Source organism: Saccopteryx bilineata, chromosome 12 (assembly GCF_036850765.1).
Source record: "Saccopteryx bilineata isolate mSacBil1 chromosome 12, mSacBil1_pri_phased_curated, whole genome shotgun sequence".
Classification (NCBI taxonomy): domain Eukaryota; kingdom Metazoa; phylum Chordata; class Mammalia; order Chiroptera; family Emballonuridae; genus Saccopteryx; species Saccopteryx bilineata.
This window is the reverse complement of record NC_089501.1, coordinates 46,230,224-46,245,947: the sequence shown is the minus strand read 5'-3', so window position 1 is coordinate 46,245,947 and position 15,724 is coordinate 46,230,224. Positions and strand designations below refer to the sequence as shown.

At 38.4% G+C, this 15,724-nt stretch overlaps 1 protein-coding gene across 1 annotated transcript in view; it reads left to right on the top strand.

Moving 5' to 3' along the window:
* The window catches only part of FBXO5 (F-box protein 5), a 295,980-nt gene that overhangs the window by 168,229 nt on the left and 112,027 nt on the right, over nucleotides 1-15,724 (top strand). The window lies entirely within an intron of this gene.

The following is a 15,724-nucleotide window of genomic DNA, read 5'->3' as shown; positions in this document are numbered from 1 at the left end:
CTCAGCTAAAGCACCAAATACCGACCTCTTGGCCACCTCCGAACTGCTTTGGGATAAGAGACTTTTTCTCTTGTCCTCTCCCCTTCTCCTACTGACACACATTGGAAGAGTCCAAACTCTCAGCTACAGCACATCAGGTGAAATTTATATACGATAGAGAAATAGATTGCTCTCTGATGTTTAAAAATTTTATTTAAATAGTAAGTTATAGAGAACAAGTTCAGAAATCTATATTCTGTCCAAGTATAATTAAGTTTTTAATACCTTTTAAAAAATAAATGTTACTTATTAAAATTTTTAACATCTCTCATTCTATTTGGTATATTAATTTTGAAGTTTTCTTTAATTTAGTTCATAAATATTTATAAAAAATGTGACATTATTTGTTAATTACAATTGGTATTTAAATATGAAAAAAAAAGTTCTACAGTGAAGAGACCTATTTAAAAACAAGTAAGAGAAACATAAATACATTCAATTACAACAGAACTTTAAATGCTATAGCAAGGAGTACCATGATCACAGCAAGTTTTTCCTCACGGAAAGGTCTAAGAGGAGTGATGTCTTTGGTATTGTGTATAATTGTATACACAATATAGGAAATGTATACACAAATGTAGGAAAATAATTTTACCAAAGTAAGGAGCGGTAATAAGGTAGAAAGGACAACATAAGCAAAGGAGAGGAATTATTAGTCCCCACTGGAGATATTCAGGGTATGACAATCAGGTGTGGAAAGTGTGGCTATTGGAAAGAATTACATGAGACTTTTCCAGGAGATGTAGGTTAGTTAAAATTTCAAGTTTTCTTCTACAAGCTTTACTAGTTTAGACCCTTGGAGCACGGGAAGTCATTGTAGGTAGGAGTCAGTGCCAAAGCATTCTGAACAACTGTGCTAAACCACACTCAGCAATCTGCTTTCCCCCATCTTTGATGAACTCTAACTCTTGCATAACTTGTATTCACCCTATCCGTCATAGATATGACTTTGTGTGAACAGTAATCATCTTTGTGAAGTAATATATTCCTGAGCAGCTGTTAAAATATGTGGGAAAAAAAACTTGAAGTTTATCCCATATTAATTTTTACATTGTTAATTCCCTATAAATTGGATTGTTTTTGCTCATTTTCTTAATTTTTATAGATTTACATGAACTGTAAATGCATTAAAAATCAAAATATAGTTCAAAATTTATATAAATAGAATATTAAAAGACCATTATCTTATTTATAAATACATATATATATAATTTGGATATAATGATCTAGAAATACATCTAAATTCTAGAAATAGTAGGATTCTTTAATTACTACTGCATTTTCAAATCCACATTTGGTTGTATTATAGACTACCGATTTAATAAATAATGATTTCAAAAATGGATACATTTTAAAAATAATCATAAAGAGTGCATCTGTCCTAAAAACACAAGCTAGATAAAGGGAAAGGATGAGTCTACCTTTGTCAGAACTTCCTTCTGGAAGAAACAGGGCTCATCCACCTCAGGCCTGGGATTCATGAGACTTCCTTTTATTGTTTCGTAATTAATCATCTAGATTTTCTCCCAATAAATTTCACTTTTCCAGATGGTCAGAACCCAGTCAAAACTCTGAAGAAAACTTCTTGTTGTTTGTTTGTTTTTTTTATCAAATTATAACCTAGGAACACTATTCCTTTCTGCTAACAGCGTGTTGATAGCAGTGGTTTTTATCTGCCTGTGCGGTTTGCTTGGTAAGGATTTGTACTGATTTTTGGCAGAGAGCCATGTACATGAGTATTTCTGTCGATGGGACTTTTGAGTCCCATGACTTGTAATGCCAAAACAGGAAGTCAATTTTTATCTTTGCAAAAATGTTAGGTCTGCTTTTCTACTTTTCATTATTTTATAAGTTGGGTCTTTAGAGCTGGATTCTTCAGTAGCCATAAAATACATTTGGAAGTTTGTTCTTCCCTCCCAGTCACAGGACTGACTCCATTCCTTCAGGTCTCTGGCTCCTCACCTGGCATTCACTTATCACCTTGTTGGTGTCCCCACATAAACATTCTCTCTCCTCCCACCTTGCATTATCATTTTCTTCAGAGCACTTAGCACACTCTGGGTTTATGCCATGTGTTTTGCTTTTTTAATTTTTTTGTCTTTTCCATGATGAGTCAAGTTATGGGAGGACAGGAACTATTGATCTTGCTCATATCTTTATCTCTGTGGCTAATATAGTTCTCTTCATAACATGTTGCTAATAAATAACACAACAGGGTCTTAATAAATATTTATTCAATAAGGAAATAAAATAATTCCAAGACATCTGAAGACAAAACTATTTTAGACATTCTATGTCAGGTTAATAAAAAATGTCACCACTCCAGGACATGGAAACAACCAAAAAGCCCGTCAATAAATGACTGGATAAAGAAGATGTGGCACATATACACTATGGAATACTACTCAGCCATAAGAAATGATGACATCGGATCATTTACAGCAAAATGGTGGGATCTTGATAACATTATACAAAGTGAAATAAGTAAATCAGAAAAAAACAGGAACTGCATTATTCCATACGTAGGTGGGACATAAAAGTGAGACTAAGAGACATTGATAAGAGTATGGTGGTTATGGAGGGAGAGGGAAGAGGGAGAGGGAAAGGGGGAGGGGGAGGGGCACAAAGAAAACAAGATAGAAGGTGACAGAGGACAATCTGACTTTGGGTGATGGGTATGCAAAATAATTGAACGACAAGATAACCTGGACATGTTATCTTTGAATATATGTATCCTGATTTATTGATGTCACCCCATTAAAAAAAATAAAATTATTTAGAGTCAAAAAAAAAAAGTCACCACTTCAAAACAAAAGTTAAAGATCTCTGTTTAAAGGCATTCTTTTTTTTTTTTTTTTTTTTTTTTTTTTTACAGGGACAGAGAGAGAGAGAGAGGGATAGATAGGGACAGACAGGAACGGAGAGAGATGAGAAGCATCAATTATCAGTTTCTTGTTGCGACACCTTAGTTGTTCATTGATTGCTTTCTCCTATGTGCCTTGACTGTGGGCCTTCAGCAGACCGAATGACACCTTGCTTGAGCCAGCAACCTTGGGTCCAAGCTGGTGAGCTTTTTGCTCAAGCCAGATGAGCCTGCGCTCAAGCTGGCAACCTCGGGGTCTGAACCTGGGTCTTCCGCATCCCAGTCCGACGCTCTATCCACTGCGCCACCGCCTGGTCAGGCAGGCATTCAATATTTTTAAAATGTGAATTATTACTTGATACAAAGTCAAAAAATACAAAGGAACATTGTCAGACTTTAAAGAAGATAAACATTTGACTTTAAACTTTTTTTAGCTTTACCTTCTAAAACTACCATGGGTTTTGTTTCGCATATTAAATTGACACAAAGAAATTTGGTTAAACTGTGAGTACTTTTGGAACATATAAAAATTACCCACACAAAAAAATTAAATTTGAAATCTATTTTTAAAAAATCCAGTTTCGCCTGACCTGTGGTGGCGCAGTGGATAAAGCGTCGACCTGGAAATGCTGAGGTCGCCAGTTCGAAACCCTGGGCTTGCCTGGTCAAGGCACATATGGGAGTTGATGCTTCCAGCTCCTCCCCCCCTTCTCTCTCTCTGTCTCTCCTCTCTCTCTCTCTCTCTCTCTCTCTCTGTCTCTCCCTCTCCTCTCCAAAATGAATAAATAAAAAAAATTTTAAAAAAAAATCCAGTTTCAAAAAGTAATTTGGGAGATAAATTAAAATGTAAATATATTTGAATGCATTTATGCCTTTTTTCTTTGTATTTACATGGTTTGAAAGTTGGTCTTTTAACTTTCTCTTTAAACTAATTTCCTTTGGTAAAAAATGACAAAACTATGAAAGACCCAAATTAGAAGTCAGGGTGTGTGTGTGAAAAGCTTACTGCTGGGTTTTAAGATTTTATAAATTGCAGTGCAGATAAAGGTAATTTCCTGGGAGTGAGGTAGTACTTTTTTCTTAAGTAAATATGTCTAGGAATGTCTGAGTGAGGCTATGGTAAGTGATGGTCACAGTAGAGGGAGATCACTGTGAAATGAACAGTGAGAACAGGTAGAGGCACCGGGTCAGAGCCCTGAACTTGATGTGGTGGAAGAAAGGCCAGAGAGAAGCAGCCACGAGGAAGTCAGGGAGACTCCCAACCTAAGAAGGATGTAACGTGCCTGTGCTGGTTCTGAGATGTAGGGGCCGTGCGCAAGACAGCAAGGAAGTGAGGAGCTCAGTCCCACAGCCACCAGGAACGGCAACCTGCATGAGCTTAGAAGCAGATCCTCCCCCACCCTCAGAACCTCCCGTATGGAATGCAGGTCTACTGACATCTTGATTTCAATCCTAGGAAACCTGGAGTGAAGAAATTAGTAGAATCACACACCTGTATTAAGAAAATTGTAAAATCTTGGAATAGAAAGAGCATATAATATAAAGATATTAGTTTCTTCTAATATGTTCTATGCATGCCAAAGATTAATTTACAATACAATATCTATTTAAAATAAATCTTAGTATTGAGATTTATTTATTAGATTTGATCATCTGATTCTAGAATTCTCATGGAATGTGCAAGAAATGTATAAAAGAATATATGCTTAGGCATATAAGATTCTCTTTAAAGATCCATTTCATAGAAATATAGCTACTGTTCACTGAAGTATAGGTTGTGATTAGAAAATGCAAGAAGAGGAAAGAAAAAAGGAGGAATGGCAGAACCCAGGGAAAGGGCCCGGGTGCCCAGCACTTACCCCACCGTAGAGCCCGGATTGCATGCCAGCATTGTTACATGAGCAACACATTGAAACCCATTTATGTCTGTCCCGTTGACAACCAACCCCAGTGGGTCAGTGGGGCCTGAAGAATTCCATACTGCTGAAAACTCAGAGATGTTTCACTAATTTTATCTCACTGATCAGAATAGTCCAGTTTGCTTGATATGATCATAGTTTATAACAAAGGTCCTACAGCTGGATATATTTTAGTGAGGAAGTTAATTTAGCATGGCATGACTCGCTATTACTGCAATAATATAGGCTCCTAAAATGATTAGTGTTCATTCTCAAGAACATCCCCAAGTCATTCATACAAAAACTCATTCTAAACTCTATTAAGATTCATGGCAAATATTTATCTTAAATTTTAAGAACCAATTTTGTTTTTTTTAAACAATAAAACTTTTCTATTCTCCATGATTCTGCTATAAATCTACATTTAATAAATTGATATTTGAATTCCCATTCTGCTAGAATCCAAATTGCCCAGACGAGAAGATATTACTCATTTAGAAAACTACATATTAATTAACAATCTGTGTAGTCACCAAAAGCTTTAATTCTTTCTTTTCAACAGTGATGCCACTGTTAAATTTAAAGATCTTCATTCTTAACTAGAAAGAAAAAAAGAATGAAGGCTGTAAAGCCAGTAGCCACAGCCACCATCACAGCCGCCTGGCCCATGCAGGTTTGCATTGGATTTGGACAGATGGTAATGAAACAATGGAGCCAAGAACTGGTGGGCCATCATCTGTAATCCTAGCTTGCACCCAGCAGGCAAGTAAAAACACACACTGGGCTTCAAAACCCACTCATTCAGTGCTCACAAAGCTACTGACTTATCCGAGTTTCCTAGAATCAAAAGTTTCTAGCTCACCAGACTTATTCACCTCTGTAAAGCCAGCAGCCTGGCCAGTGCAGGTTCGCATTGGATTCGGACAGTAGGCAAAGAAACAATGGAGCCAAAAACTGGTGGGCCATAGTCTTTAATTCTAGCTTGCACCCGGCGGGCAAGTAAAAATACACACTGGGCTCCAAAACCCACTCACATTCAGTGCTCACAAAGCCACTGACTTATCCGAGTTTCCTAGAATCAAAGGTTTCTAGCTCACCAGCCTTATTCTCCTCAGTTCCCCATCTCCTTCCTTCTCCAGCGTCAAACTGCACAAACTGGCCTCCCTTCCTTCTCCAGATACAAACTCTGTACAAACTGGCATCTCACTCAGCACTCCGCCATCTTGGCTGCTTCTCCTGGCCTACTCCACGTGGCCTCCTTCTGCTCTCTGCTCTGCTTTCTCCTCTAATGATAATCTAAGGAACCAAGAGCGCAAGCTCCCGCTCCGTCCCCATTTTATAGTGTAGAAATCCAAACTCTTAATCCAATATACAAAATAGGGAAGTCTCTAATACAAAGTCACTTCTCTGAGGCATGATTGGATTGTACCACCCCACATCAAAAAGGGTGGGAAAGGCTTAGTCCCAAAACCAAGCCCCAGGCTACAAGGATTCTGCCTGCCCCCAACACACATTAATATCACCTGGGCAATGGCCTCCACGTGGGCAGCGCCACTTTAACAAAGTGAGCATAATACATTTTATCTGCCCAACAACCTCTGTTCCCCATCTCCTTCCTTCTCCCTGCACAAACTGGCTTCTCACTCAGCAGTGCACTATCTTGGCTGCTTCTCCTGGTCTCCTCCACGTGGTCTCTCTCTGCTCTCCTCTCTGCTCTCTCTTCTAATGCTAATAATCTCAGGAACCGAGAGAGCAAACTCCCGGTCTGCCCCACTTTATAGTGCAGAAATCAAAACCTTTAATCCAATATACAAAATAGGGAAGTCTCTAATACAAAGTCACTTATATGAGGCATGATGGGTTCCTCATGAGAGTGCACCACCCTACATCAAAAAGAGTGGGGAAGGCTTAGTCCTAAAACCAAGTGCCAGGCTACAAGGATCCTGCCTGCCCCCAACACACATTAATATCACCTGGGCAATGGCCTCCACGTGGACAGCACCATCTTTAACAAAGTGAGCAATAATATATTTTATCTGCCCAACAAAGGCAGAGTCAAAAGTTCTATTTTTTCACTATGTCATTGTCCTTTATTTCATTTCATCTCTGACTCAAATAATAATAACCATTTATGTGGTGGATGGTAACAAATTTTTAATATTTTTTAAAATATGTTTTAACAAATCTAAGGAGTGTCAATGTAAGAAAAATCTAAATCTTTGAAGAATTTTTTTATTAAATTTTTTAATTTATTAGTTAACATGAATTTAAGTGTCCCACTCAATATAACACCTTCAGCCCCTAACAACGTGCCCCCACTATACCCCCTTTATCCCCCTCCCCTAACTCCCTCCCCTCCTTCCCTCTGACAGGATTTGCTGTCCTGTTATCTGTATCTCTGTGTTATGTTTATATAACTTCACTAATCCCTTCACCTTCTCTGATCCCATCCCCTCATCCCCTTTCCCTCTGACAGCTGTCCCTCTGGTCCCTGCGACCCTGCCTCTGTCTCTATTCTGTTCCTCAGTTCACTTTGTTCACTGGATTCCACCTATAAATGAGATCATATGATATTTGTCTTTCTCTGCCTGATTTATTTCACTTAGCGTAATCATCTCCAGGTCCATTCATGCCATCACAAAAAGTAATATTTCCTTCTTTTTGTGAAGAGTTTTTATAGTGTTTTTTAAAATAAAAACTGAAGACAATTGCCAGAAAACATGATCTCAACATCTCCAAAAAAAGACAGTTTTGCAACTTCTTTCATACATTTGGAATGAAGGAGGGAATTTAAGGGAGATTATTGTATAAAGGTGAAAAATAACATGGTGGGGATTGGATTACAGAATAGTTAAGATTATGTGCTGTTTTGAGGTGGTCTCACATTGCTAGGGTATTACTCCTAACATTTTAAAGATGTGTTAACCTGGATGCACAGAACAATGGACAGGGCTTGATTAAAGCAAAGATAAATCTGTTATACATTGACTGGGAGGCTTAGCTCGTTAGAGAGCATCTTCCTGATATTTCAGGGTTGCAGGTTTGATCCTGGTGAGGGCACATCCAATAATCAAACAGTGAATGCATAAATAAGAAAAAATTTAAAAATAATAATAATAAATATAAAAATGTTATATGCCTGGGCTGTGACTTCCTACCATGACCTGCCCACTTAGGAATTGATGATCAGATCACCTTGTGAGGTTACTTTTTGTAAGACCCCCTTTTTTCTTCACGAGAAGAAAGAGTAAAATGGAGAGGAAAGCTAAGGATTGTAGGTGGGGATGAGGGGAGGGTAGAGGGGGTTCCCTTGCTGTATGCCCTGGGCTTTTCTCCCAGGGCAGCCCGTCATGCTCTGCCCCTTCAACCCTGGGTCAGGTTTCACGTGGACAGAAAGCACTCCCTGGGCTCACCTCCTACTAGAACTCACAGGTAAAAGAACATCTGTCCAAATTCCTCTGTTCTTATCTGCTACGACATCAAGGAAGTTGTTAAAATTATGATCAGGGCCCTGGCCGGTTGGCTCAGTGGTAGAGCATCGGTCTGGCGTGCAGAGGTCCCGGGTTCGATTCCCGGCCAGGGCACACAGGAGAGGCATCCATCTGCTTCTCCACCCCTCCCCCTCTCCTTCCTCTCTGTCTCTCTCTTCCCCTCCCGCAGCCGAGGCTCCATTGGAGCAAAGATGGCCCGGGCGCTGGGGATGGCTCCTTGGCCACTGCCCCAGGCGCTAGAGTGGCTCTGGTCGCGGCAGAGCGACGCCCCGGAGGGGCAGAGCATCACCCCCTGGTGGGCAGAGCGTGGCCCCCTGGTGGGCGTGCCGGGTGGATCCCGGTCGGGCACATGCGGGAGTCTGTCTGACTGTCTCTCCCCGTTTCCAGCTTCAGAAAAATACAAAAACAAACAAACAAACAAAAAACCCCCAAAATTACGATCAGGAAGCTCGTTCCATCTCTCAAGTATACTGCTCACAAAAATTAGAGGATATTTCAAAATGAACATGAAGCTATAAAATATCCCTTAATTTTTGTGAGCAGTATATTTAAAACATTGGAAATTACTCTACACAGCAAGGGAATAAGAGTTCTCATTGCTTCACCTTTTCCATAATTTCTCTCTCCCAGGCCCAGGCAGTGGTCTAGACTTTCATTTTAGCATTCTGACAGGTAAAGAGTCAGTTTGTGACCTTGGCCAAGTAATTTTTTTTTTTTTCTTAAGCTAGAAACGGGGAGAGACAGTCAGACAGACTCCCGCATGGGCCCGACCGGGATCCACCCGGCACGCCCACCAGGGGGCGACGCTCTGCCCACCAGGGGGCGATGCTCTGTCCCTCCGTGGCGTCGCTTTGTTGCGACCAGAGCCACTCTAGCGCCTGGGGTAGAGGCCAAGGAGCCATCCCCAGCACCCGGGCCATCTTTGCTCCAATGGGACCTCGGCTGTGGGAGGGGAAGAGTGAGACAGAGAGGAAGGAGAGGGGGAGGGGTGGAGAAGCAGATGGGCGCTTCTCCTGTGTGCCCTGGTCGGGAATTGAACCCAGGACTTCTGCACGCCAGGCCGACGCTCTACCACTGAGCCAACTGGCCAGGGCCCGGCCAAGTCATTTTAACTGCAAGGAGCTTATTTCCTAAGCTGTAAAATTAGAGCCAACAATTTAACCTAACGCCAATATACCTAACCTCTGAGTTCTAGGCTTAATTCCATGTCAATCAATTGTCCAGTGCCAAAAGGATTGTATGGTGTAACATTCCTATGAGAAAGCCTGAAAGCGTCATTGTTTTTAAAATTAAATTTAATGGGGTGACTTTGATCAATAAGATACATAGGTTTCAGATGAACATCTCTGTCACCTTTGAACTGTTGATTGTGTTGTGTGCCCATCACCCAAAGTCAAATCATTTTCTGTCACTGTATATTTGTTCCTCTTTACTCTCCTCCCCTCAATTCCCCTACCTAGGTAACCACTTCACTTTAATCTATGCCCATGAGTCTCAGTTTTATATCCCACCTATGTGTGAAATCATAATTCTTAGATTTTTCTGATTTACTTACTTCACTTAGTTCTATGCTCTCAAGGTCCATCCATATGTCATCATTTCTTATGGCTGCATAGTATTCCATTGTATATATATACCACATCATCTTTAATCAACCTTTTATCAAGGGTCACTTTGATTGTTTTTATGTCTTGGCCACTGTGAATAATGCTGCAATGAACATGGGGGTGCATGTGTCTTTGCGTCCCAATGTTTTTGAGCTTTTTGGGGTAGATATCCAGTAGAGGGATTGCTGGGTCATATGATAGTTCTATTCTTAGTTTTTTGAGGTACCATCATACTGTCTTCCATAATGGCTATTCTAGTTTACGTTCCCACTTGCAGTGAATGAGGATTCCTTTTTCTCCACAGCCTTGCCAACACTTGTTATTACTTGTCTTGTTGATACAGCCAAACTAACAGGTGTGAGGTGACATCTCACTGTAGCTTTGATTTGCATTTCTCTAATAGCTAGTGAATATGAACATCTTTTCATATTATCTATTGGCCATTTGTATGTCTTCTTGGGAGAAGTGTCTGTTCAGGTCCTCTCCTCATTCCGCCCCGCCCCCTCATTTTTAAATTGGATTGTTAGCTTGTTGTTGAGCTTTGTGAGTTCTTTATATATTTTGGATATTAACCCCTTATGGGAGCCATTGTTTGTGAATATCAACTCCTTTTTAGTTGGCTGCCTATTTGTTTTATTGTCAGTTTCTTTTGCTGTGCATAACCTTTTTAGTTTGGTATAGTGCCTTTCATTTATTATTGTCTTTACTTCTCTTGCCTTTGGGGTCCAATTCATAAAATGTTCTCTATGACCAAGGTCTATAAGCTTAGTACCTATGTTTTTTTCTATGTAATTTATTCTTTCAGATTTTATATTTAGGTCTTTGATCCATTTTGAATTAATTTTTGTGCATGGGACAAACTGTAGTCAAGTTTCATTCTTTTGCATGTGGCTTTCCAATTTTCCCAGCACCATTTATTGAAGAGGCTTTCTTCTCTCCATTGTGTGTTTTTGGAGAGCTTCATTTTTAACTTTCAGACCATTTCTAATATGATAGATTAGTGCATTTCCTCTTGCCTGTCATATGTTACAGGCATTTTACTCCTGTATTTGCCTATTGATTTCCTTCTATCATTTCTACCACACTTTCCTCTGTCTTTGCCTCACTGAGCTCTAATATCTTCATGTGTTAATTGAGGTGATAATAATACTATCCCATGGAACTGAGAAGTGATTTAATGAAAAGACTCATGTAAAGCACTTAGATCCTGAGGTCAGTAGATGGTAACTGTAAATAGTGCCCAAATTATATAAACCCTATTATTAATGTCTAATAAATGACTTAAATTAGAAAATCTGTCAGAGCTATTCTAGGTATTGTTTCAGCTAATTTTATGGTAATTATTTCCTAATTACAGTGAGTTCCTCTGAGTTCCCTTTTTTTTTTTAAATGTCAGACTATTAATCTGATCAGATAATAAAGTTAAAATGAAAGAGTGGTAGTAAATTTCAACAAGGACAAAAATAGGGTTTAAGTATTTAAAAATATCTAAATTCATATTTTAGTAGAAATTATATTTAAATAAAATAACTAAAAATTAAATGACTACTAGAAACAAAAAATGAAAACAGTAGGACAATGGTAGAAATATTTTTTAGTGAATATACATCTTGAACGTAATTTCTTGTTTCTTACATTTAAACAGTGGCATAATTTCATAATTTTGAAAATTTTAAATTAATTTTGCCTTGCAGAAGTATACTTCAACAATAAATGAGAGAGATAGCTTGGTGGGTTGTTTTTTTTTTTTCGATAGGTGGAAAAAATATCACTTTCACATCTCTTGCCTCATGAGAACTCATGACACATGGAAGCTTGTGGCTAACCAGATCAAATAAATTGTTCGAACATAAAATATTCTCAGCAATGTTCTCTACAAAAGGTACTTACTGGTTATAAACAAAATGCTACGCTTTAAACTAGTATTATCATATTAAGAGAAATACAGTGTTCTAAATAACTGTGTTTTTTTATTTTAACCTTTTTTTTTTGCCATTAGCTTCTTTCCCTGTCTTCTACAGGTCATTAAAATTTTGAAAATACACAGCAAGCTAGCACTGGAGTAGTTGTTTTTAAATTTTATTAGAGACTCATTTCCTCTTTCTTGGTTCACACCCTAAGAGAAGAATTCCAGGGGAGGAGACAGTAGAGAAATGTCCTTGAAAATCTATGTATAATCAGTGGAATTGTATTCCACTGAGAGTGATTATTTTTTTTATCATGCAGTTTACATTAGTGAATAACAAATGTCCATCAATCCAAAGTTCTCAGTGCCCAAGCGTTTTCATTTTGTAACTGGGCTTGTGTTATATACTCTTAAGTACAAACTTTTGCTTAAAACAACTCTAGTCTGCTTATTATTGTAACCTTAATTGACTCTTATCAAAGTCATTTTAGATGTATCATACACAGGCAATATGTATAGTTCTCAAAAGATAATAATAATCTCTTTATAATGAAAAAATGGGAGTTTATTATTATTATTTTTTAGGTGAGATGAGGAGAGATAGTGAGGCAGACACCCGCATGTACCCCAACTAGGATTTACCCAGCAACGCCAGCTGGGGCAGATGATCAAGTACCAAGCTATTTTTAGCACCTGAAGCTGACGTACTCCAACAGAGCTATCCTTAGCACCCAGGGCCATGCTCGAACCAATTAAGCCACTTGCTGTAGAAGGGAGAAAGGGAGAGGGGAGAAGCAGATGGTCTCTTCTCCTGTGTGCCTGACTGGGAATGGAACCTGGGACATCCATATACTGGGTCAATGCTCTATCCACTCAGCCACAGGCCAGGGCTGGAACTTCATTATTAAAGAAGCATTTAGAGCAGCAATTTTCAACCTTTTTTTATCTCATGGCACACATAAACTAATTGCTAAAATTTTGCACACACACACACACACACATATATATATAGGTGTGCAAAAAATAATAACAATAAAATAAAATTATATTTTACTGATTTGACAAATATAGGTTTAATGTTGATTCATTCACACCAGACAGCTATTGTTGTATTGGCTGTTTGTCAATATTTTTCCATTTGACAGTCTAACAGAAAACAGGTCAGTGCCCCTGACTAAATAGTAAGATATTGCATGTTTTAAAAATTCTGTGGCACATCAGTTGAAAATCACTGCTTTAGAGGATGACTTTTGGTAAAATGGTAATTTGTTTTACAATATTTTTAAAAATCAAATAAATGATATTTTAAAAACAAGGTAGATATGTATTATCTAGGTCCATATTATATATTTACATAATTTTGACTTTATTTATTTCAGACAGACTTTACTCTGTTTTAGTTTATTAAACAAATATATTTTGTGAAGAATGCCTTTTCAAAAATGTATATGAATAATAGTTCACCTGCTATACATTACATGTTTAGATACATTAATTATATAACATAGGAATAAATACTCTGTGGTGTGGAAAATATCACGTTAGCCTCTTTGCACCTTATTTACTAAATGCATTCATACAAAGCATACAGAGAGCAGGAAATGATGCTAAGGAGTAAAAAAATAAAGTAAACTGTGAATTAACAGTGTTAAAGAAAACCTTTACATTACACATTGAAGCTAATTAAGTCCCAATTAAAGAAAAAGTGTTATTAGCATTCTTTGGAAAGAAGCTAACTCAGCAGGAGCAAAGATATGTTGAGATGCCATTATATTTTCCTTAGAAAATAATATTTAAAAGTAATCGCCACTAACACTCATTGCCATGTTTACAATCAAAGATGCCAATAATTTCTTTCGCCCTTTTTGCAGGGACGTGAAAGTGGCCAGATAGAACAGAAGACCTAAATGTAGGCAAGTGATGACATCAAGCTGGGCCAGTAGGAAACAACTACAAAATAACTAGTACATTGCATAACCACACTATCCCATACGGTAGCCACATTTAGCTATTTAAAATTAAATATGTATGGCCCTGGTTTTTTGGCTCAGTGGCAGAGCACCAACCTGGTGTGTGGAAGTCCTGGGTTCAGTTCCCAGTCAGGGCATACAGGAGAAGAGACCATCTTCTCCCCCGCCCCCTTCTGTCTCTCTCTCTTCCCCTCCCACAGACATGGCTAGATTGGTTCGAGCACATTGGCCCTGGGCGCCTAGGATGGCTCTGTGGAGCCTCCGCCTCAGGTGCTAAAAAAAATTGGTTGCAACCATGGCCCCAGATGAGCAGAGCATCAGTCTCAGACAGGGTTGCCCAGTGGATTCTGATTGGGGTGGATGTGGGAGTCTGTTTCTCTATCACCCCTTCTCTCACTGGGAAGAAGAAGAAAAAATAATAACAATAAAATAAAATTAAATTTATATTTATTAAGAGAAAATTAAATTAGAAATTCAGTTTATCAGCCACACTAGCTATATTTTCTTTATTGCTCAAGCTAAATGTAGCTGGGGCTGGCCACACTGGGCACCATGTTTACAATCAAAGATGTAAACTTTGACTTCCATTATCACAGGAAGCTTTATTGAATAGTCCTGTCTTGTAATCACCTGAGTTGGAAAAGGCATCTGAGAAGATGTAAATTATTTTCAAATGTCTTTTGGGTTATTTAAATTTTACAAAGAAGTGATGAAATAGAAGAGAGATATGCTTCCATAGTATAAGGTCTACCAGAAAGTTCTGTCCGTTTCTATGACAACAAGTTTTGACACATAAGCACATGTTTATTTGGCGCATGTGTGCCTCTCTATTTTTATCACTTAATGTATACATACTGATGTAGCAAATTAACTAAAACAAAGTTGATTCACGTTAGTCTTATATGTGAAGCGATAGTGTACCCATGGCTACTGATAAAGTTAATTTACACCACTGTATTTTTACGAATTTCAACAAGGAAGAAATGCTACAGAAGCATGTAGAAATTTATTGAAAGTGTTTGGTGAAGGTACAGTTTCTGATAGGACATGCAGAAGATGGTTCGAAAAATTTGAAACAGGTGATTTCGACCTTTCTGATAAGCCACATTCTGGGCGACCATCTTTGATCGATGACGATGTTGTTAAGACCATGTTGGAGCAAGATCCTTTTCTGACAGCATCGGAGATTGCAGAAAGGCTTAATTCAGCTCAGCAAACCATTTTGGACCATATTCGGAAGATAGGATTAAGTGTGGAAATATTCAAGATGGGTGCCACATGAATTAAGTCAGAAGAATTTGGATGATCGAGTCGTCATATGCACATCTCTGCTTGCTCGGAACAAAATCGACCCCTTCTTGAACCGGATGATAACTGGGGATGAAAAGTGGATTACCTATGAAAACATTGTAAAGAAAAGGGCATATTGTGAACCCGGAAAACCTAGCCCTTCCACCTCTAAACCAAATTTGACTCTGAATAAGAGAATGTTGTGTATATGGTGGGACATTCAAGGACCAATACATTATGAGCTTTTAAAACCAAACGAAAAGCTCAATTGGGAGAAGTATTGTCAGCAACTGGATAATTTAAAGACAGCAGTCCAAGAAAAGAGGCCGGCGATGTTCAATAGGAAGAACATCATACTGCATCATGATAATGCCAGGCCACATGCTGCTTTGGGGACTCGTCAAAAAACTGCAGAACTAGGCTGGGAAATTCTGTCGCATCCACCATATTCCCAGACTTAGCACCCTTCGACTATCACTTGTTTTTGTCCTTACAAAATTTTTTGAAGGGCAAAAAATTCAAAAATGAAGAAGACATCAAACAAGCACTGGTTCAATTTTTCACATCAAAAGATAAAACATTTTTCAAAAATGGGATATACAAATCGCCCTCACGCTGGCAAGAAATCATTAATAGTAATGCCAATTATATTAAATAAAG